We start from the raw sequence: 23,756 nt of genomic DNA on the forward strand, positions 1-23,756 counted from the left end.
TTCCCCCCTTGAGGAGCACTGCACAGCTCTCCTCACCTGCCCCAGGCTCTCACACAGGAACCAGGTGTTGGCCAGCTGGCAGTGAGTGGGAGAAATCTCAGCACACAGTGGTGCTGAGCACAAACCCCACACAAACAGGAACCCAGTGCTGAGCATAACCACTGTGACACCAGAGGAGGAGAGTGGCAGATAAACTGTTGTGTGTCTCCCTCCAACAATTCATCCAGGATTATATCACCTTCCAAATATGATCCAAAGAGAGCACATTGCTGATGGCAGGATATTAGTTCTGTGGATATGCACATTATGAGTTGGCCATATGTGGTGTGAAACCACCTGCCATTCCTTGCTCTGGGAATGAGATCATTACAAAAAGGGGTGGAGGGAGAGGAAAAGTGTATTTCCTGCAGACTTAGCATTGCCTTTCTAGGCATACCAGATGTGTATATCCTGCAAAGAGTTCACAACACACACCTAACTAAGCCTCCTAACACGAGGTTAAAGAGCACAAAGCCCAGCTTTCCCCATATTTGGGATCAAAGAGGCAGGGAGAGTTTCTCAGCTCACTCCCTTCCAGGCAGCTTCATGGCCATGTCACTGGGAGAGACACAGACATGCTGAGGAAAAATGAGGGATATGGTGATCACTGTGATGATCAGATAACAAGGCTACTGAAGCCTTTTCCATATCCCCTGCCTAGCTCATCCCTTCTCTCAGTGCTCCAGTTTGTGTTGACAGTGAGCAGGTGTTTTTGATAATAAACCCCGTAGATTTTTCTGTATTATTTGGCATTAAATTATTTGCCTGGGAAGAGCTGCTCCATGTTCTGCCCCTATGGCAGCCCCCAGAGAGTGGGCAGGGCCACCCTGAGCACAAGGACCCCCCACCTTGTCCCCAACAGGGCCTTTATTTGTTCCCCACTGGCATTCCTGCTCCAGTCTTGCCTCCTGTTGCTGTGGGCGCTCCAAACAAACCTGGGCACTTGCTCCAGTCACCACAACTGCCTGTGTCTCTTCCAGCTGGGTTTTTTTTGCTTTCTTTATCCCTGCCAAGAGGAGGGAACCTGTGGTGCTTTTGAGCTGTCCTCCAAGAAGCTGCTAAACAGCAGGAATCTGGTTTCTTGGGGCTGCCTTGGGAAGGCATTTCCTGGGGTACAGGCAGCATGATTCAGGTAGGTATCTCCAGGCACTTCACCTTGCTCTGGAGCATGGAGCCACTTGCGGCCAAGGAATCACTGCCCAGCAGGAGTCACTGCTCCTGAATCCCTTCTGCAGGGGAGCAGCCCAGCCTTGGCTGCCCTTGCCATCACTGCCACGGCTCCAATGGACTTTTTCCCTCTCTGGAGGGCTAAAGGATGGCGTTTAGCTACTTCCTTCCCTGCTCACAAGCACATGTCCTCTGGGGGCTGGGCATCTAGCTGATCCCAGAGAAGCATGATGGTCTCTGTTCAGCTTCCAAAGCATCACACAAGGGACACGTCTGCTCTGTCGTGGTAATTAATTGATGGCAGTGAGAGCTTCTGCACTGCCATTCTCCTAAGTTTGCAGTGTGGGCCCCTTTGAGGCAGCTACAGACAGCCTCCAGGTCCTCATCACCCACACACATCTGTCTCACAAGCCTGCTTTGCAATGGACAAACTGAAGGGCAGACTGGAAGCCACCACCACAATGTTCTGTCTGACTGAGAGCAGTTTACTTGTTACCACAGAGCAAGAGCTGAGCTTTGCCAGCCTGAGCCAAGTGCCAACCACTTTGTGAATGTCATCAAAGGCCCTACTGGAGATCTGCAAACCTGCACCTGCATGACATGGTCTGCACCTCTGGGGATGCTGGTCCTGCATCCAAAGGCTTCCTGCTTCCTTTGCTGGCAGTCACTGCTGCAAAACCAGCCTGGTACAAGCTGGGAGAGCTGGGGGCTGTGCTGGCTTGTGTAGGAGCTGGCTGGTGAGAAAGGGGGTGAGCAAAGTGGGTTTTTCCACTGCCAACCTACATGGAAAATATTTAAAGCAGAGAAAGAAAACCCCAAACCACAAACCAGACTGAAAGGAAACAACATGCCCAACAAGGTGGGCTGTTTTGTTTCTTTTTTTTAAGAAATTGAAACTGCATAAATTCAAGAAGGTTGTGCTTTTCACATTTTTTTAGTGTAAACTGGCTGCATCAGCTAACAATTCCTTCTGTATGACTTGCCACATTTTCCTGCCTTTTCCTTTATGCTGAACAATGCCACTTCCAATTGCTGATACCACATCTCAGCCATGTGAAGAAAAGGCATACTTCTTTTTCAGTAGGTTTGTATTTCTCGTGTACCTGGTTTCTTTCTTGTTCTAAGAAAAAATATTTTGTTTAAACTTCAGCATTATGAAATAATCCATTACATGGCAGAGGAGGTTGCCTCCCAACTGCATTTGGAAACAGAAAGTGATTCTATAATGTGTAAGCAAAAGCCTCATCCTGTTGTAATCTGCTTTATCAGTCCTATGCCTATAGGCTGCAGAAATGAAGAAATGTAAATATTTGAGGGAGAACGGGGATGCAGAATCTTGGGCTAGATGTGCAGCTTTCTGAAGGGATTTCCTGCTACATCTTCCCTATCCGAGAGCAGAGAGTGTTCTGTCTCTGGCCACGTTCACACCCCTCTGGCCCACCCAGATCCACCCACCTTCCCTGGGAAGGGCAGCTCCCGGGGCTCCCCTGGAAGGGCAGCAGACCCCAGGGGTGCTGGAGAGCTGTGCCCTTACTCCTCTGTACGTGGTCCATGGTTTGGGGTGAGCTCGGCTGCTGCCCCGCGGCTGCACAAGGCCTAGGCAGCCCTGAGCCCTCCCCACTGTGCAGCTGGGCACTGCCCTTAGCACTGCCTGCCGCCCCCCAAAACTCAGGCTCCATTCACCCCTGCTCCTGTGCAGTGCCTGTCTCTCAGAGCAAGCAGCAAAAGCCTGTGAGATGGGCTTTTCCCAAATACTGAGCTTGCATGGCTGCGATTTCTGCTGCTGCCCCTTGGAGAGGCCACGGGAGAGCAGCTTCTCCAGAGAGCACAGTTTCAGTCCACCAGAGTGAACAGGGTCACCAGGGGAACACTGGGGCTGGTTTGAAAGGAAAGCAAGAAGGGAGCATTCCTCCTGCAGGCTGGGCTGGACACTTTCTCTCTTTTCCAGCTGCACCAATCTTTCCATGGCGAGGAGGCCCTGCCTGGGGCCCATGTGCCACTTTCCAGGTTTGGCCATCACCTCTCCAAAGAGTAGAGCCCTCCTCCAGGATGCTGTGGATGGCTGTACTGCTCCAGTGGTGCCTGACAGCCCTACCAAGGAGTCAGCAGTGCTGGGAGTTCTGAGGGAAGCTGATTATGCTCTTACTTATTTAGATAAACGTTAAGTAGGCTTGCAGCTGGGGAGAAATGGATGCTGCCTACTGCACAGGCAGTGTCTCTTGCCTCTGATTTAAGCAAAGCCCTGGAGGACTTAAGGGATAAATATATTTCTTTGACCCAACTCTTCTTCCAAGAACAGTGTGACAAGTGGGTGGTGATTTGGCCATGACTTATCATGTGACATTTGTACACAGGACTTGGATATGTCTACCAATAAACGGAGCTGGCTCATCATCATTTTGACCTTAAGGCTTTCCTAACCAGTTCCCTCATTAATAGACCCTGTTACTGGTAGAAAATCCTGTGCAGATAGGCAGCAGTGTTTTAAAAAATTGCTTGTCTAATGAGACCCAAATGACGTCACGGCAATAGCAGCAGCAATCCTAGACATGGATTCAGACCTGAAATATTAAATCCCTTTGATGCTCATGGTTCAGCAGTCAGCACAGTGAATAAATGTTTGTGCCCAGAGCAATGGAAAGGGATGGGACTGTGATTCATCATGGCAGCACAGAAGTCTCTGGGAAGCTCCATTTGGCCTCCTCATCCTCCCCACCTGAATCTTTCTGGTCTAAGCACTGATGCTGTCAACTCAGTTTAAATTTAAAATACTTCTGTGCTTCTTTTCATTAAGGGGCCATTTGTGCTACAGGCTAGCAGGCAGCACATAAAAAGCAGCCTGGGAAGGAAAGGGTGGAGGAGAGGAAGTGTGGCAGGCTCTGTTGATGTAACAGAGGCTTCCTGGGCAGCTCTGTCTCCTGGCAAGGTCTTGCAGCAGGTGGGAGTCCAAAAGAAGCTGAAGGAAGAAAATAAGCAGGTGAGTAAGTAGGCACATGGACCCTTGGACACAAAGACAGTAAAAGCACAGTGCACTTAGGAATGTCTCTCTCCTCCTGCTCTCTCAGCCTGTGGCTCTGACACATCAGTACAGCATTACTGCGGGGTATTTTCTCCTGTACTGTTAAACACCTGCTGTGGATTTTTTGATCCACATCTTCTGTGGGTCACTGGAAGAGGCCTGATAATCACAGGAGCAAATAGGGAGCTACTCACAGTAGGACACTCAAGCAAATTGCAGCATTGACATGCTGCTCACCAAGGAATTGCTCAGGAGCCTCAGGGGAGGAACTAAAACCAGATAAGATGTACCATGAAAATTCAAGGACCTTGTACACATTTTGGGCATGGTGAGGTCATGTGCCGTGATCACACCATGACATAACATGCCTTCACCAGCCTGGTTACTAGTTTAGTTTCAAGATGTCACCTGTTACCTGTTACTATGAGGGTTCTCTTACATTATGGTTTGATGTCATATTGATAATTGGGAACCAGAGCTGACTCTCAAAGACAGTTTGAATCAGGCATCTTGATCTATCCTTCTCCTCCTTACCTCTTTTGCTTCTGGATCCTCAGATTTCACCTGGACGAGTGACAAGTCTCTTCTTGGACACAGGGTGTCAGGCAAGTAAATGATCAGTTTGCTCATCTTTCACCACAGGCTGACAGCACTGCTTGTGTGGCAGCCTGGGGGTGGAGGTTTCTGGAACAGCAGCAGATTGCCTCCCATCATGTGTATGAAGTAATGAATAAAAATGTGAGGGGTTTTTCAAAATGAAAAGCACCCCCCCAAAAGAGATATTGGCAAATGCATTTGTTTCTAGCATGGCAAGCTGAACATGTCCAAACTCTGATCTTGGGATGTGATCTGGGAGTGAATGAATGTACATTGGGGCAGGATGTGTGATGCACCAGGTTTACAGGCCATGAATTGTGGCTGCAGGGTTCCTGTGGGCTAAATTTCCCAGGTGAGGCTATGAATATGAATGAGTCAGTCCCTGGAGCCCTGGAAAAAGTTGAAGGTGACCTTGCAGGCACAAAGAACAAAGTGTACTGGCTGCCATTCTGGAGCCTGCTGTTTTGGTACTCCCAGCTTGGTTTGAAGCACAGACTGCCAGAAAGCTGGCAAGAACTTCTCACATAGCACTTCCCAGAGTCAGTTTTAGACTCAGAAAAAGTGAAATAAAGATGATAAGATCTGCTGTCTGCCCTGTTGAGGATCAAAGTCCAACCATGTTCCAACAAGCTTTTCTAATTTTCACAGCTCTGCGGTATCAGAGATGCTTTTCTAAAGCAAACTACTGAACTGTGCCCAGTGCAACCCACTGCCTGATGTGCGAAGTGGATGAAGTAAATGCATATTACATTTCATTCTGTTTGTAATTAACATGACATTTTATGGTGAGTGAAACTAATTGTCTCCAAAGATATTAGATATGGGAAACATAGTTGACAATTTAATGTGGTAGGACATAAAATTAGTGCATTAGAGCAGGCTAGAGAGGTTTTGATGAACTGATGTCCTTATCCAGTCTGGCAGCAGCTAGGACATGTAAGCATATAAACAAATACCTTGCTCTTGTGGGCAGATGCTCCCTCCTGAGCATGGTTTAGAGACACAATTTCCCACTGACAATATTACACAAGGCAGAAATGTGACATGCCAGGGATTTGCAGCTAAGCTGTGCTACCTAGAGCTAGCTGCACATGTTTTTGCCCTTTCTCAGCTGTTTCACAAGCAGGTTGCCAATACAGTCATTCATCACCTGAGTTACCTCCCCCCTACACCAATGCAGCCTGCTCCTGCTCTACTGCATCATATAATGCAGTGTTGAATGCATGGAAATGGTGAATCTGATTGTCCCACTTATGACTTTGTCCACTACAACAAGCAACACTGAAAAGTTCTTTAAGATCCACCAGCCACTCTATATTTAGCTTTTTATTATTAAGATCTCTGACAGAAGAACAAATTGCATTGTTCACATGAATAATCTCTCCCATAAGGAAGCTCTTTGAACAATGGAGACACAACGAGTGCTGTAATTATATAAACTGCAAACAACCCAATCACATCATATCATTAAATGAAACAATTGTGGCTAAATGACAAAGAGTTGTGTACAGGTTTCTGTACCTCAGCATATACTGAGCATGTCTTTTTCAGATCTGTTTGAGGTGTTGGAGTCCCGCTTCACACAGCTTGCACCTAATACCATGTTACATCAACCTTAGATCCCATAAATTGACATTTATAGGGTCTGTCCAGCATGAAGATCAACACAAGATAACCTTGCAGAGATCTATCCACCTTCTTAGTTGGATTTTGCTGGCTGATAGGAATTTAGAGGAGCACTGCTGTTATTTGGGCCTAATTGTATAATTTCAAACTGGAGTAGGTGTATCAATGTGCATCATCTCCTCACCTTGACCATATATTTTAGAGTTATACCAGATAACTCTGGCAAGTTCTTTTTAGGAACCTTCTGTACCTAACAGCCCCAAATCCATGTCACCTTATCTCTATCGAGCATTGAGATATCCATTGTCTCCTCATATATGTTTGTTTCCAGAGTAAACTGATAAATTTTAAGTAGGGAACAGAAGCTCCCATCCATTTAGAGATACTAAATTTGATGCTACCCATCTGTTTGCTCAGAAAAAGCAGGTTTCATGGGTTATTTGCAGCCCATGAGGAGATAGGATTTGCTGAGACCTGGGACAGGCATTATTTTTACCTGAAAATTGCAGAACTGTGACAGGCAGAGCACCATGAGCAGAGCAGAGGATTAAGTAGTTCATTTGTCAGGAACCTGAGCAAGCTTGGCACAGGAATAGGACTCAGCTTTGGGAAGGCACTGGAAAAAAATGTTTTACTCTGAAGCTTTTTGAGTTGGAGTAACTAGCTACAAAAGTGAGGAGCAGTAGTGCCTTGCAGTGAGACCACAGTCTAGAGCAGATAGACAGACCAGAGTCTAAATAGACTAACTGTTTCATTAGGCTTTGCATTGCAGTAAGGGCAATGTAATATTTTTTTATTTATTTTGTTTTAATGCTTGCCTATTGCTAAGGGTGACTCGAGGCAAGCTATCATCTTTCCTTTCTGCTGGGAGCAGTGGCTGAAAGGGGGCTAATGCTCCTCTCCCACTGCTCAGTGCTCTGATGCAAGACCAGAGATCCCCAGGGGCCTGCAGGCTGCTCTCCCACTAATCAGTGAGACCATTTTCTGAGGCATAAATCCCACTGCAAGGTCATCATAAAGCATCTCCACACTGTAAAGTAGCCAGTTTCCAGTACTGAGGATGATCAATTTTGCATTCACTGTCGGCCTCATAGGACCTCAGGGTACTCTCTGGGCTGGCTGCTTCTGTAGAAAATCTCTGGGGTGTGAATGCATGCTTCATACATATGTACAAAGATAACAGCTGCTTTTCCCAGGCTTTCTTCCTCTCTTTTGTCTATGTAAAATTATCTATCTTCCTGAAGAACTGCAACAAGGAAGAAAATGGCAAATTTAAGTTTTCTTCACATTTTTTAAACCTCAGCATAATATAACTTCCACCAGTGCCTGCTGTGCAGTTGTGAATCCCCTTTAATGTGTGTCCTCTGAGTCATGTTAGTTCTTTTGGGATGAATAGAGGAGAATACAGAATTTATACTAATGTGGCCAAGAAATGGGAAAATAATCCATTTCATTTCTAGTTCTCAGATTTTTCCCTGCTCCCTACACAACCAGGAAGGGCTGTCCTTCAGACCACACGTTGAAGTTCATGGGGTGTGGATGCTGTTCAGATGCAGGCAACAGGGACAGGCAGAGATAAGGGCAGTGAGAAAAGACAGCCCAGCAACAGCTTTCAGAAAGAGTAGATTTATTTGCAGCCTTAGTATAACACCAGCGGGGAAGATAACTTTTTCTGCAGTTCTTAAATCTACTCACCTCCTGCCTTGGAAGAAACATCTCAAAGCAGAGGATATGTCCTGCCTTCTCTCACAAACCCAGATGGAAATGCCTGTTCTGGTTTGACAAGGCAGGATGTGTCCCTGCTTTGCAAGAGTTGGATTGCTGGCCACCAAACTCTCTCTGCCTGGGTTAACAGATGGGGCTCTGAGACAATAATTTATTGCTCTTATTTATTCTGAGCTAAATTTGAATGAGCCATCTTTACATCAAAACAAAACTTTGTACTTTGTCCTCTCAACTGCTGCTCTTTAGCATAAAGCCAGGCAATAACACTGCAGTGAGTAGAGCTCAGTCATGCTTTAACTTTGCATAAATCAACAAATCTACAAGGGCCAAGGCTGGCAGCAGACCCAAGGTTTCTCAATATGTGGCTCTCCTTTGCCATTTCCTGCCATTTGGAAAACCTTTCAGCTTTTTTCCTGGTTACAGATATCTCACAGATTTGGGCTCTGGCTCCAGCAAATGTTCCCTTCTCCCAGCTGCTGTAGTAAGTGAAGGTTTCCTCAGCAGCAGCCAGGATAAGAGCTTGTTTTATAACCCAGCATTAGCTCCGGCAGTCACAGTGCTGTGCAAGAAGACATCCAGCCTGGAGCAGCTCATGTCTCTTAAATTAACTTGCCTCCTGGCTCTCCTCCTTCCTTGCCTGGGCTCTGTGCTTTGCTTTCAGTGTTTCTGTACTCCTGTCCCGAGCCCAAGATGCTCCTTCTTGTCAGTCTGTGTGTTTCAGTTTCGGTTCAGCATTAGGCACGCTCTGTTTGTCACTGGGGAAGCCTTTGCAGGACGGCTTGCTTCGTTTAGAGGAGTCTCCTGGGAGACAGAGATGTTTTTTCTTTCAATATCAAAACTAGCACCAATTGTGCTTTAATTACGTGAAAGCAAGCTGGTGAAGAATTTGATACTGACAGATCACAGTCGAAGGCTCCCATTCCAGGCAGAGAAAGCAGTTCTCCTCAGGTATTTGCCTTTTCTCACCTTTCTCAGTGAGCTCAGAGTGCAGTTGTGAGATGTATATATTAAATAAGTGTATATGACAGAGTCACACATACACACACACACACACACACACACATATATATTTGACAATGTAGCAACGTTAGCATCACCAACCAAAAGAACATGAACTTCTAGAGACATGTGGTACTCAACACATTAAAATTCTGATTTGTGGAAGACAGGTTTGGGGCACTGGGTTGTCTAATTATGAAACCTATTTAAAGTTTTTTGAAACTATTGAATTCATCTCCTTGGTAGTGGACAGAAAGCTGCAAACAGCTCCTTGAAGAGCACCTTTCTTTACTTCTCTCTCCAAAAAATGTTCAGCAGACCACCAGGCCATCCCCAGCCAGAACATGGGCTTTGGCTGCTCTCAGCTTGGGCCTCTCAGCCAGAGGCTTCTGAAGACCAGTAATATTCCTACCTAAATTTCTCTTTTTCTCCTTTTCTGCTTCACAGTGACACAAGAAAAAGTGTGATGATAGAAGCAGGGAATGAGAAAAAATTAGGTCTTCCCAAAACATCCCAAATAATTCTTCAAGAACACCCCAGATAGGGACGGGACAACAATTAACAGAGGATATAGTTTTCCTCTGGAAAGGCCCAGCCTAGACAAGGATGGCACACAGAATGTCTGCAGAGGGTTCTGTGCTAGCTCTGTGCTAAGCCAAGGCTAGCATGGGCTGGCAGCTGGCACTTACCAGCCTGACCCACATCAGCCTTTCTCAGATACATATCAGGGGCTGTTTTCAGTTCCCCAAGCACCTGGGTTATATTTACACAGCTGCATTTTGCCTCCTGAATGGGTTTATTTGGAGAAAATCTTGTTTTCCAAAGGCCCCATAGATTGCAAATGCCTGCAGAGAGCAGCTTGCCCAGTACCCTGGCAGCTTTGGCTGTACCTGCAGCCGAGCCCAAAGCTCCTGGCAATGCTTCCTGCAGTGTGCAGGCAGATGAGACCAGTGGGTGCTGGAACCACCACACTGCCTGATGACACTGCGTAGTGCCACCACAGCAGGAAATTATACACCCTGCCACTTACTTGGAATTTTTAAAAGGATTAAATTTTTGCATGGATAGGATTTGCATATGAAATGATGCTCACTAGGAAATAATTATGAGATAAGGCCATCATTGTGCTTCAAGGCAAGGCTGATTTCCATCTGCATCAGAAATCACTGCCTTCCCACTCTTGGAAACACACTCTGGTGGGTAAGGTGGTGCTTTTGTCTCTGGTCATTGAGACAGAGATGGATGTCCTGATCCAGTAAGACCTTTAAATAGAAGATAAATCATGTGAGGCTCCAGTGCTTTCCTCTAGTTTGGAGGTGAGTACAGCATTAGGTAGTTTTGCACGGTCTCCAGGCTCCCAAGTGTGTCAGGACATCTACCCCCTCCACCACAGACAGCTGGTGCATGAGGAGATAACCCAGGCTGAAAGGCCCAGCAAGGGGTCACCCTGGTGCCAAAAGGGCTCGGGCCCCAGCTGAGGATGAGCATCTAAGTCTGGGGAGCTGAGTGGAAAGAGATAAAAGAAATATTCATGACTGAAAGACTCTGTTTTGCAAACTATAAAAGACACACGAGTTATCACAGAGGCAGAAGCCTTCTACGCACACACCCTGGAAGTGTGGGAGACCTCTGCCTGGGGTTTGGACACAAACCTGTGGTCACTTCCCTGGGAACTGAGGGAAAGGATCTCCATGTGTGCCTCACCAACCATTGAATCCTAGGTTATACTATTTCTTCACTAGCTATAATATTAATAGATACCTTTAACCCAGGACTGTATGTACCTACTAGTGGTTTCATTTTGCCCTTACTCCTGTGTAGTGTCAGTTTGTTTGAAGTCTTATGTCTGTTAGTTTTATGTCTCTTAAATAAATAATTCATTCTATAATGGACCAAATCAGCCATTATTAAAGAACAAGAGTGTGTTTTGGGGTGCTGGCTGCCTCAATAAAGCTCCTCCCAGTCACACAGAAAGCTCTAGAGACAGGAATGAGCCGCAGACCCCTTGGCTGTGCCAGTAAAGCCCAGCCTGCTGGAACCTGGCTTTTTCTCTGTCTCATCATGATAAACTTTCAGGAGGGTTTGTACAACATAAAATTTCTTCTATTACAGAACAGCAAGTTTCCTAATTTTTTTCCAGCTAGCAGAACAAAAAAGACAGGTAAGAAGAACATAACCCGAGCTGTGAGTATATTTACAGGTGGCAAAGAGCTTCTCTGCAAGAAGTGGACATGGAAACATTACTCAGCCTGCTGGGAAGAGCACTTCAGCATTGTTACCTTGTTTGCACACTGAGCTCCTGGCAGGGCTTTTAGGCCAGGGCTCTAAAGAAAACAAGCAAACCTCATAGTGTCTCAGCTGAAGTGTAACAACAGCTTTAATAGACCAGAGGAAATTGTTTTGATCTAGCTGGTTTTCTGTAAACCCAGAAGATTTGGAGATTTTTCTGAAAATAATTGCTTGGAAGCACAGGAGTATTTGTAGATGTATATTTATGTATCTGTGTGGGGGAGATTGGAGAACTGGTGTGCATGCAGGTGCAGCACCCCTCCACAGTGGCACTTGTACGGGGGTACGAGAAGCCCCGGGTGATTCGCAGCCACTGTGGCTGGCTCTGCATCCCAGTCCTGCACCACAGCCTGCTTTCACCAGGGAGAGGGCTCAGTCACAGCTCACCCTGGCTATTCAAGGAGCTCATAATGGTTTCATAAGCTGGCCTTGTTTGCAAAACTCCCAGAAACACTCTGCAGAAACAGTATTAGCTAGGAAGTTAGAAAGGAGAAATATTGACAACCTCCTGCAGGTGAAATGACATAAAAATACATGTAAAGGCAATGCTGCCATAGTTCATAACCTACACAGTGAGATATTGATACCTGACCCGTCACAGCACTGTGATTAAGAATCACTTTGTCTCCTACAGCCAACAAAAATGTATTAGCAAAGGAAACACACAGGTAATGCCATTATGCAACAAAGTAATTAAATAACACCCTTCAAAAGCAGAGCAGTCTCAGTGGCTCCTGGCATGCAGACTCCTGCTCCCAGCCACCCTCTCCTCCAGAGCAGCAGGTACCTGCAGGCTCTGCTTTCCTTTGAGAAATGCCAGGCACTTGAGAGCACAGGGCAACCAGGAGAGGCAAGGCCCCCTCTCCCCAGCCTGACTGCCCTGCTTCAGAGGGCAGAGACATTGGAATGCAGCAAGCCAGGCCCTCTGGATCCACTTTGGCAAATGCATTCACACTTCTGGCACTGCAGTGCCACCAGGGACTGGCTTTGCCAAGCCCACCCCGGGCAGAGCCAGCCACTGAGAATTACTGATCTCTTGCCTGTCCTTGCTAATGATGGAATGATAGCCAGCTCGATGACTGCATTGATCAGCACTCCCACTTTGATCCCCTTTAGGATCAGAGCCCTGGATATCTTGGGCAGGCATGGCTTCTAGCTGCACCTCTTGGTGATATGCCTTTCCCTTCAGGCTCCAGCATCATGCAGGAAGAACATAAAAACCCTCCAGCTTTTCCCTGGCAGAGGGCTATTGCCTGCCTCTCTCTTGATTCCCAAGATAGCAGCTACCAATGGCTCCCTGGAACAAAGATCTCCACATGTGCCTGCAACGAGCTCTCAAAACAGCACAGATGATGGGGACGTGGGACCAAAGAAACAAAACCTTTTTAGTTCCCCTTGTGCATTTGCAAATGATTGAAAAACAGACTCAAAAGAATGCCCAATTCAGCAAAACTTTGAATGGCATGGAATGAGCAATTCCTGGCACAGGCTGTGAATTCCAGGTCTGATTCATGCAAACTTGGAAAAACACTGTGCAATGAGAGCTGGGGAAGGCAAGAGAGCATCACACTGGGCAGTGAGCTGAACAGCAGGCTGGTTCTTTTGGGTGCTTCACCTCTGCTTTACAGAATCATCAGCTCAGCAATGCTGCCTAAATGTGTGTGGTGGCTGCCTTGCCTTTCTATTGCAGATCTGATCCGTGCCTTTTCCACAGGGGCAATTTAGGTAGAAAATGTTTCCAGTTTTTGTGCTAGTGGCAATATGAGGAGCAAAGCAATATGGAATTTGGTCCAAATAATTAATTTAGCAATAATAAAAAAAAAGAGTATCACTTCTCCTTTGCAGCAGAGCCATTACCATGACAATGCAGTGAGAGGGGCAGAGGGGTAGAACAGCCCTACAAGGCAAAGAGGATCTCTCTCCCTGAGGAGCTTCCCAGCCAGTGAGGGAGCATGCAGATGTGCAGAGAACATAAGACCTGGCTCCCAGCAGAGTGGTTTGGACCATGGTGTCAGCAGCCCTGCTCCTCTCTCTGCCACCACCACTTTTTGGTGATCCTAAGCTGCAAGGATTGGATCCCTGGTCTTCCAAGGGGTGAGTGTCAGGGGATGTGTGGTCAATCTTGTGGTCATCGGGATGGGAACAATTTTTCTCCCAGATATTGTTCCTGCTCAGAGACAATCAGAACAAGGCCAGGCAAAATTTGCATTCCTCTTAACAAGAAGAAAATACTTTGGGGAGAGCTGGCTCAGGACCTCGTGCCACAGAGGGAATTACCTTGTAGCACTGAGAACAAAGTGCCGCGTGTGACTTCTTCAAATAGTTAAGATTTTGCTGTCAATAGGGATCTGCCAACAAGCAGTCTGAAAAGAAGTAAAATGGTTAGGATGTCTTTAAAAGAGGAGCAGATCACAGCTTGGCACGAAGCTACTTTTGTTGGCAGTGCATAATTGATGTGAAATAAATTACAAGCCAAAAACCAGAGAAATCAGCCTGTTCTTTAGGGCACTGCCTCTAATGGGGGTTGAACACTTTCTATTTCTGGCTGAATTATTCTGATGTGTGAAGCATGACAGATTGAATTGCTGCCCAGCATCTTATTAGGTTTATTTACTAAAAGGCAAAAAGCATGGGAAGACAAGATAATCATACCCGAAGTCTGCCTACCCCTCCCCACTGTCTCCCTCACCTGACAGTGCAGAGGAAAGAATAATTTCATTGCAGATCCACGAGAGAGGTGTGAGAGGCCCTTGGCAGATGGGCTGTCACGCTGTGCCACTGTGGCATTGCCAGCAGATTCCCTGTGGCTGTCCCAGAGGCTGGTGGACCTTGCACAGGGCTGGGGACAGGAAAAGCCCCCTACCCTGTGGTGGGACCCAGGAGGCACAGCCAGGACACTGATGCTCTGCCCTGCTCAGCGACTGGGTCTTGCACACTCTTGGGTAGAACTTGCTGTGCGGTCATCTTTGGGGCAGGCAGACAACAGGGAGGGGGCTGGGAGAATGCCAGCTTTTCTGGTTTTTTCTCATGTTTGAGACACAATTCAGATTAAACCCCTTCCAACAGAGACTGCTCCTGTACCCACATCTCCCCATCTGGAGAGTCCCCAGGCATTTCAGATGCATCCTCACAGCCACGCTCTGCGTATGAAATTACATCTGGATGTGAATCCAGAGATGCCAAAATGGGGAAATATGCTTATTAAAAACATATTTATTACTTTAAAGGAGTCCTTAAGCAGCAATGTTATTAGGCTGTGATATTGCTGTTTGCTCCCTCTTGCCTGTAGTGCTCTTTCAGAGGTTTAAAAAGAGCATTTCTTTCCCTGCCAGTTTTCTCCTTGGGTTTCACTGAACATTTAATGGTTAGTATGTTTCTATTCATGACTGCACTGTTTTTGAGGAATTCAGCACTGTGATAGGAAAGGTACTTGTGCAAACTCTCAAGTGATGGTCTCGCAGAGTTTTGTTCCAGGCTGTACCGAAATGAGTTCCTTAAGTTGAAAAGAAGGGATGGTGTTTTTTCTGCTCCATTTACAGCATCTCTAACAGCTTCCCAAGAGACACTCCTGGTAAGGCAGGTCACCCAATCTATGCTTTAATGCACAGATGGATTGCAACAGGACGTGCTGTGTGTGTGTCACCTGTCACAAGAGTGGCAGCCCCAGTCTCTGCTGCACCTCCCCAGCAGAGATGGAGGCAGCAAACGGGACTGGGCATCTGTGCAACCTGCAGCACAGCAGGAAAAGAGCAGGCAAAAGCCTGACCCACAGGAAAATGCTGGATGTTTTTTGAAACTATTGAAAAATGCCTTAAAATAGTTCATCTCCACTGAAGGCTTGCACTTTTGTGCTGTTTTGACCCCGCCTCTCACACAGTTACTGGAATTCTGTTGTCTGCCTATGTTCCTGTCTCAGGGAGACGAATGAATTACCAGCGTAACTGAGTTTTCTTCAGTTCTGGGGTTTATGGGCTCAGATCTGTCATTTCATTCCAGCTATGCCCAGCACAGAATTCAAGCCAGCGTGATTTTGGATGAAAGCTGAAAAACAAAGCTGGCTTTTTCCTCTAGCTGTCCTTCAGACCCTGATCCCCCAGCAGATCTCAGGTTGCACTCACTCTATCCTAAGCCAAAACAAATATAATTAAAAACATTGACCACATAATGAACCAGAAAGAGTAAAGATCTTAACTCTAGCTTGCCCATACCTGAGATAAATGGTTTAAGAAGTGGGCTGTCTGGATGCCTCTGTAGAATTTACAAGTCCTGGCTGTTGGTGGTGTGTTTGGGGGAGCAAGTGGTGTCATGGTTTTGGGTTTTTTGTTTTTGTTTGGGTTTTTGGTGGGTTTTTTTTTGTTTGTTTGTGTGATTGGTTTTAGTTTTTTGTTTTCATTTTTGTTTTAATCTTTAAAGAGCTCTGCATTTGATCCTTTGTAAAAATCCTTTCTTTATGGTCAGCTCTAGTGAATAAATCAGATTTCTTCACTATTAAGTTGCAAGAAAAACATAAAAGAACAAAAAAAAAGAGGAAAGGTTAAGGTGAGCTGTGAAAAGTAGCAATGTTTTTTGTTTAAAGAGCCCATGTACATCAGTGGATTTGGCACTTCTGGTAACTTTTATTCACCTAAAGTTTAGAAATGTAAATTTAGAAGCCTGTGTTCTAACATTTTGTCCAGCCTGTGTTGGGAATATTCACATTTGTTTCAAAAGCCGTGTCACCCTGACATGACATCAGAGTGCCAGAAGATAATTTGGGAGGAAATGTACTTCTGAGGATCATCTCATCCAAAGCAGGGCAAACTCATGTGGTGTTACTTGCCCTTTGTTCTGCCAAGTTGTGAATATTTCCAGGGATGGAGATTACACAACTATTTCAACAAGCCAACCTGTTGCAGTGCTGGACTACTGACTCCTCTCCTGAAATGACCGCCACAAGAGCTGTGCATCCATCTCCAGAACTCAGCTCCTGTGCTCTGTAGGGAAGCCCTGCGTTGAGGATCCAGCCAATTCAGGCCTCTAGCACAATGAAGAAGTAAAAAAAAGTTGCTTAAAATACTGTGCTCTGGGTGGTCTTCATCTGTTCAGACAGAAGGCACCCAGCTAAGCAACCAAGAAAATGCCCTGCAAATTGCATTTTGCATTGTTCTCTATTTATAGCTAAATATAAGGTCTGAGGGAAGAAATTCCTGAGAGATCAGCACTCCCTGCAATGGGTTTAGCAGTGGCAGCCCTTGTGCCTCATTTTAGCACTGTCACAGGCAAAGGCAGCTGATGAACAAACCAGAATCTCAGGATCATGAGTGTTCTGGAACAGTGCCTACAAGCATTTGGGCAGAACGAGAGGAGGAGATGATGTCTTGTGCCTGTAGCACAGGACAACGTCTTCCTCACTAACTGAAACTTCTGAGACCTTCAAAATCTGAAGTTGGGCACAATATATTCAGTGTATTCATATTGCATCCCATAGCCTATCTCAGCATTTGAGCTGAGAAATTGATTTGGGAACAGAAAGGGACCCCTGAGGATCATTTTCCCAGCTCTGAGTTTCCACAGAATTCTAAATTCAGGCATACTGCCTGCAGAGCATCCAATGAACTCTGTTTCTGAAGGAGGAAAATAAACTGCTCTCTGTAGTTGTTGTCATACAGCTTTGTCTGTAAAGCTAGAGAGGCAAATCTTGAATCCTTTGAACAGATTTTTTGACTTAAACTTCCATTTCTATTACATGTTATTTTACCCAGATGGTGGATGACAAGGCAGTGTTGATAACACAATTTAGACCTGCCATCTCTCTCATCATTAATGTCTCCTAGTCTTTCTGATATATTTTAAGAATAGAAGAGATCAAAGAAATGCATATAAGCATGAAGCTAAAAGCACACAAAAGAAAAAAGTTCCACAAAATTATTCTACAACATTTCTGCATTTCTGAATTAGTTCTGAGTGGAACTGCCATACTTGCAAGCAGTTTCATTCACTAGATTTATTGGTTGAATGTGCAAAACAGTGGGGCAGCAAGAGGAAGAAGAGAGCCATCCTATCTAGTTTGACTCTGTGAAAGGCAAAATGGCTGTTGCTATTTGTCTAGATGTCTTTCATTTGGACAAAGCAAGATCAAACATAAACCTGATTCATTTTATATTGATGTGCCATCATGTGGGCAGCCAGCCCTTGGGGAACTACTGTGCCACCACTTGCCAAAGCTCAGGGTCCAAGCCCTGAATTCAAGTTTTGAGGCTTCCCCCTCACCACCGCCCTCACCCTCCCATTCTGGCACATGTAGACTTAAGATGTTTCAAGCTTGAGAGCTGTCTAAGAGGCTGAGTAGAGATAGCCAAAGATATTTCTCCAATGACGACCTATGCTGCATTTTCGTATGCTTTTTATGAGCCTGGAGGATTGCCCTCATCCCAGAACAGCTGCCACTTCATACACCAGGAAATATTTCTTTATAATTTAACTCAGTTAATGCAGCTTTTGTAATGATTGAATGGTATAGCAAAGGTATCCACCTGAAAATTATATCCACCATGGGTCCACCATTGTACAGTCTAATTGCTCATTAAGGAAAGAGCTGAAGAAAAGCAAGTTCCAGTGACTGATGATTCTGAGCAGTCAGTGCACAGAGTTAAAAAAGATTGCTGTCACTGCAGATTAACATCTTATTTCACACAACATGTGGTGAAGTCTGCTAGCAAATACAATTAAGGCCCACTCTCACCCTCTCCTTTACAATTTACCAATAGCAGATATTCTGGTCCTCAATACCTGCACTGGTGATATTGATCATCCCATCAGTCCTCGCAGGAGAGGCAGAGTTACCACTGGCTGAAACTAAGGGTTGTGCCACTGAAATCAGGGAGCAGCTTTGTCTCCCTTTTCAAAGGAGAACAACATTTCACCCTGTCTCCCTAAATTCCTGGTGGATTAATGGATGGATGGGCTTATCCCCACCATGGATCAGCCTTTCAGAAACTTCAGTGGTACAGTGCTTACAGGCCTTCTGCAAGACCTCATCCTCTTTGGACATGGAAGTGGGAACAGAAGGTCTGCAGAAAGTTTCAGAGCAGAAAATGGAAGGCACCTGTGCCATTACCAGCATGGCATCCAGCCTCCTCCCAAAATGATGCCTGACCAAGATCACAAGGATGGCATCATTAACAATGTGTTCAAGCAATCTTAGCAGTAAATCATCTTGCACTGACAATATTGTTTGCTGAGCACTTTGTTACTGCAATCCTGAGCATATTTAGAAAAGGTTTCTTGTCATCTGACAGTTGAGCAGGCTCTAATCTGCACCTGAATGCTGGAACAGTTCTTGCTGCAGACTGAAGAGAAAAGAAAGCAATCAGAGGTGGTGGATCCTAAACAGATGTTGCCCATCTAAAACTGAAATTGCTGGCAAGAAAGTCTGGCCAGCTTGCTAAGATAGGTGGTCAGGCTGAATTGCCCAGTGCCTTCTGGGTTTAAAATCTGACTCTATAATTATAGAGCAGAAAACAATGTCTCTTTCAAAATCAACAACAGTCTGTTTCAAAATAATGTGATAAAATTAATTATTCTTTTTCATATCTTTTCTGCCAGAGTCTAATAAGATTACTTGCCTAAGAAACTGCACGGGCACAGGCATGCAGGACCCCACATTTTATGGCACAATATGCACTCCAGCGGGCATTAGGGCTAGAGCCAAGCACTGTGATTGTTAATACTGCCTTTACTTTTGCTGGACCTAAGAACCGGTCCAGCTCCAAGAAAAACAAACATGTCAGGGTTCATTTGAACCCAGGTAAGAGACTGCTTTGACCTCCACTGCTATTTTCTGAAGCAAATGACAGCAGATTCCAAAGAGATTTTCTTTGATTGGTCTTGGTTCAGTCCTGTTCAGTCATCTCTCTGCCTTGAGAAACCTCTCCCTGTGAAGCATTTCTTGCTTTATCACCTCAATCTGTTTCTGTTGCTATGGCTCTCCCAAGGCCCGTTGGGCTGCTTCCCTCAGCACGCTCCCTCTCCTCCTTCCTGATGCACTGTAACTTGCCATGGTGCATTTCTCCCTCTACTTTCCTCGAGGTCAATGTTATCTTATGTTAATTTCTTTCATCTTTCTTTCAGCTTACCTGGCTCACTGATCTTTGCCATTGCTCCTCTCCAAGGAACATGAGGATTAATGTGTTTGCTGATGGTGCTATTATGAGCTGCTGTGAAATTTATTATCTTTTTTTAAATCAAGACATAATTTTAATGATCTAATTTTTTTTATCGAAGCACCTTCCAAAATTAATGGTTGCAATCCCCTTGTCCATGCTTGGAGCAACCCAGACAGGGAGGAATTGCCCAGGCTGAGCAAGCAGCAAGCTGACATATGGTACCAATTTTTAAAGTTGCCTCCTTGCAACTCCACCCCAGCTCGCCGATTTGTGTCGCTTCCCACGCCTTGGCAGAATGTTCAGCACAGCCAAGCTGAGGCCTCATTAATCACCTGCTCAGCTGTTGCATCTCCCTGGATGTAAGGAGCTGCTTCAGCACATCTGATCTGCCTGGATTTAAAAATTATGTAGATGATCTCCTCATGCCCCTCCTTTACTCCCACATACACTTATTCCATGCTCTATTGTATCATCCCTCCTGATGGATGTTGTTAGGACTTACAGGGGAGCCTTGTTCTTAATACACTGGAAGAGTTGTGCAGCTCTGGAAAGAACAAGAAAAAATGCTTGTTATTTTGGGTGCTGTTTCACAAAAGCCCCTGAAATTGTTGCTCCTTCTGTGCATGTAGCCAAGATCCTAAGGTCTCCTGAAGTTCAGCAACACACTTGCCCCACCTGCAACTCACAGATATGTCCAGATGACCTATCCTCTGTGTTCACAGGCTGCCCAAAATTGTTCATCATGAGACAGTTCAGTATCTACTGGCAATTTAAAGAAGAGTCTTGCTTACTGCAACTGCTGTCTTTGACAGGGGACTTAAAAATGTCACCTTGGGTCTCTCTTGTTGTAACTCTAATGGTAAGGCCCTTCTGTTGCATAAGAATGAGCTGCTTCTCTTCCTCATGCTGCCAAAAAGATCTTGCCTTTTAGGCAGCCATGCAGTAAACCCCTTCTATGTGTTCCCTCTAGGTCCAAACAGAAGTTTGGCTGCTGGTGGGGCGAGGAGAAGGATCTGGCCCCAGAGTGCTCCTGGAGCCCAGCACAGAATTTGTTTCAAGTTCTTCCCCTCTTCTCTCCTCCCATTGCTAGTTCTCAAAGGCTGTCAAATGCTCCAGGGCAGGAAGCAGAATTTAAGGAAAATTTTAATTAAGAAACTAAAGAAAACAGGGCTCCTTAGTGGTAACACCCATGGAAGGTGCAGGCGTTTTTTTTTTTTTTTTCCTAACTACAGTAGCAGTGAGTGCCATTCCTGTAATTATTTTATTCCCATTAAATACAGAATTTGCTGAGCCTGGAGGCTGTGCCCAGGTTGCTGTGATTATCCAGGCCCTGCTGAGCTCTCCAGCTGAAGCAGGGCCAGCATTGCATTGCTCCAGGTTGACAGGCTTGTGCCTGGCTGATGCCTCCCTGTGCAGGCTCCTGGCACAGGCAGGGCTGGCAGCAGGCTGCTGGGCTGCCAGGACTGCCCCAGGGAGCCTGGCCTGCTGTGATGCTGTGCTCCAGGGGGCTGGGCAGCTGCTGGCGTGAGCCAGGGCTGCAGCAGAGGCTGTGGGGCTCTCCTGGTTTAGGAGAGCAGAGACGTGAAGAGGAGCGGTGTGGTGGGAGGGTGGGGCTGGTATCTGAATGAAACCTTCTCTGCACAGCACTGAAAAACGCAGGCAGTCTCATGGGAATAGGGGTCCAAAAAGACAAGCACATGCCAGAAAGGAGATGAAGCAGAAGCAGCCCTCCATTAATGTTTCCTCAAAGGGAGTGGGAGAATGGGTCCCCCAGGGCAGGCTGGAGTTGCCTTTCTCCAGGGAGATGCATTACTGCCTTCCAAAGCACCAAAGCCAAGGCTGCTGCCCACTCACCCATGGCTCACACTCTGTTCTGCGTGGGTGGAAAAATTTCTCTGCTTTTTCTTACATTTCCTGGGGCCTAGTAAGTCCCTATGTCAGGGAACTTTGCCATCGGACAGGAGATTTCATTAAACAAGTTCTCTCAGATCAGGGCACCCAGAAGGGCACAGAGCTACTGAGTACAAAAGAGCAGAAGCCTCAGCTCCAGAGGCTGTATGTGGGAAAGGAGTCCAGCCCTACTGAGATGGTATTTTCTAACCTTAATCAAACAAGAGAGAAGAGAAATTAATGCTTAATTCCCAGATATTTAATTCCTCAAAAGTAATGGTGCATATGAGGTTTGTCTGCCTCCTGCACCAGGCACTGTCTTGGTGCAGGAGTACCAAGGCTGAGTGCTTGGGAGCAGCAGCACAGCCACCCTGGCCAGCCCTGCTGCAGCAGCCCTGCCTCTGATGACATGGGCAGAACAGAGGGGGGACATGGTCCTCTGGGAGGGAAAGAGATCAAACCTCTCAAGGATCAGCCTAGGGAAGCCAAAGTAAATGACCTGCATTCCCTGGAATGCAAACAACAAAATGGAGGGCAGCAAAAGAGCAATTCCAAGCTGAGCTGCTGAGTCACTCCTGGAAGGATACACCTCCACAGGAGAGCTGGGCCAGAAAAAAATGTTTTGCTTTTTTTCTCTTCCAGCAGGTAGCGGCTAACATTTGCCAGCAAGAAGGCATCCCCCCCAGATAATACCACAGCCTGAATTCACACAGAGAGTGGAAGCCCAGCTGGGTGGTTTCCCTTTGCAGTAGATTTTTTTAGAACATGGATATTTTTTCACCATTATCATCACTGTTTAGCAAATGCCAGATCTGCTGGAAAGCCTCACAGACAGTTTTGATTCACTCAGGACCCAGCTCTGTTTCCCAGAAATGTAGTTTCTAGGGACAGAAAATTCCATTTTCTCCATCTGTCGGGCCCAGAAGGCTTTCTTTGCTACAAAGGATATAGTTTCCCAACATTCAATTGCTTTGTTTTACAAGCTTGAGGTGATGAGGGTGTCCCTGTTCCCCTATGGTCTGCTGCCAACACCTCAGACACATCTGGTTTTGTCTGATCCTAAAGTTGTAGAGGGATAGAATATAAGTAAATAAAGGTAGTATAGAAAGTCATCATACCCCCTAAAGAGTTGCAACTGAGCCAATTATTGAGGATTAGGAGCAGGCCTATGTTAACAGGCCACACCTGTAGCCAGTCAGAAGAGTGTTATAAAAGAGTGGATTGGTTTGTTGAGGGGAACTGAGGTCAGCTGGCTGCTGTGAGGACAAGGAAGAATCAGTGCCTAGGGGAGCTGCCTATGAGGAACATCAAGGAGGTATGAAACTCTAGTACATATGGAACCCTTGCTGTGTAGTGACAATAGAACTCTTGCACTATAATGGCAATACAAAGTTTCTGACTTTGGGGATGTTCCTGAGCTCCTTCAACCAGTGCCTCTCTCATCTGGTGCTAACACCTTCAAGCTGTCGATCTCTAATGTTTTTGCATCCACTAAGGCTTTAAAGCATTTTCTGGACTCTAATTTATGAGGATCCCTTGTGGATTGTTAAAATAAAAGGATATCTCAGCTCTTCCACAAAAAACTCTGTTCTGTGTCCTACCTCAATTTCAAAGAAGTGAGGAGGCCAGCCCTGTCTGGTAGGTGCTGAAGTTGATGCATAAAGACACATAATTATTTTCCTGAAACTGCATTTCCTTGTCAAAAGCAGAATCTGATTCCTCTGAATCCTTTGGTCATGTGCTGTTTCTCTGACCCCTACCCCCTCAAGCTTTGGGGAGTCTTCTCATTTCTAGTGCTAGACGTTAACACTCCTCCATTTCCTCACTCTGTGACAAATGGTGCTGATCTCTGGCACTACCCTTGCCCATGTCACACTTAAATTTGTCCCAGTACCAAGCCTGCTGCTTGCACAGGCCATTCATTAGGGATAAATAGAGCAGGGAGCAATGAATGTTGCTAACTGCTAATTACAGATCCAAATGATCTTATGCTGGATGTGTGTGTCTGTTTATAGGGCAATTACACTGTAAATAGGATGCAATTAGAGTGATCTGTGCTGGAGGGCTGCACTTGTCTCTGGGTGCTGAACTGAATGGACTCCAATTGGGGATGCCATTTCCTTTCACTGGAGTTGCTCCCCAAATCGAGATATTGTCAGGTTCTCCAGTTTCAAGCCTGACCACTGAAGGCAATTTTCACAAGTTTGCCTTGTTCTGCTGCCCCTGTGGCAAGCAGATGTCTCAGTAATGCACTGTTTCTA

The 23,756-nt window shown here is 45.9% G+C and overlaps 1 protein-coding gene across 2 annotated transcripts in view; it reads right to left on the reverse strand.

Moving 5' to 3' along the window:
* The window catches only part of SYT13 (synaptotagmin 13), a 176,017-nt gene that overhangs the window by 42,608 nt on the left and 109,653 nt on the right, over nt 1-23,756 (reverse strand). The gene's annotated exons all lie outside the window — the stretch shown is intronic.

Source organism: Melozone crissalis, unplaced genomic scaffold (genome assembly GCF_028551555.1).
Source record: "Melozone crissalis strain CALT ecotype California unplaced genomic scaffold, PUWL_Pcris_2 ptg000018l_1, whole genome shotgun sequence".
NCBI lineage: Eukaryota > Metazoa > Chordata > Aves > Passeriformes > Passerellidae > Melozone > Melozone crissalis.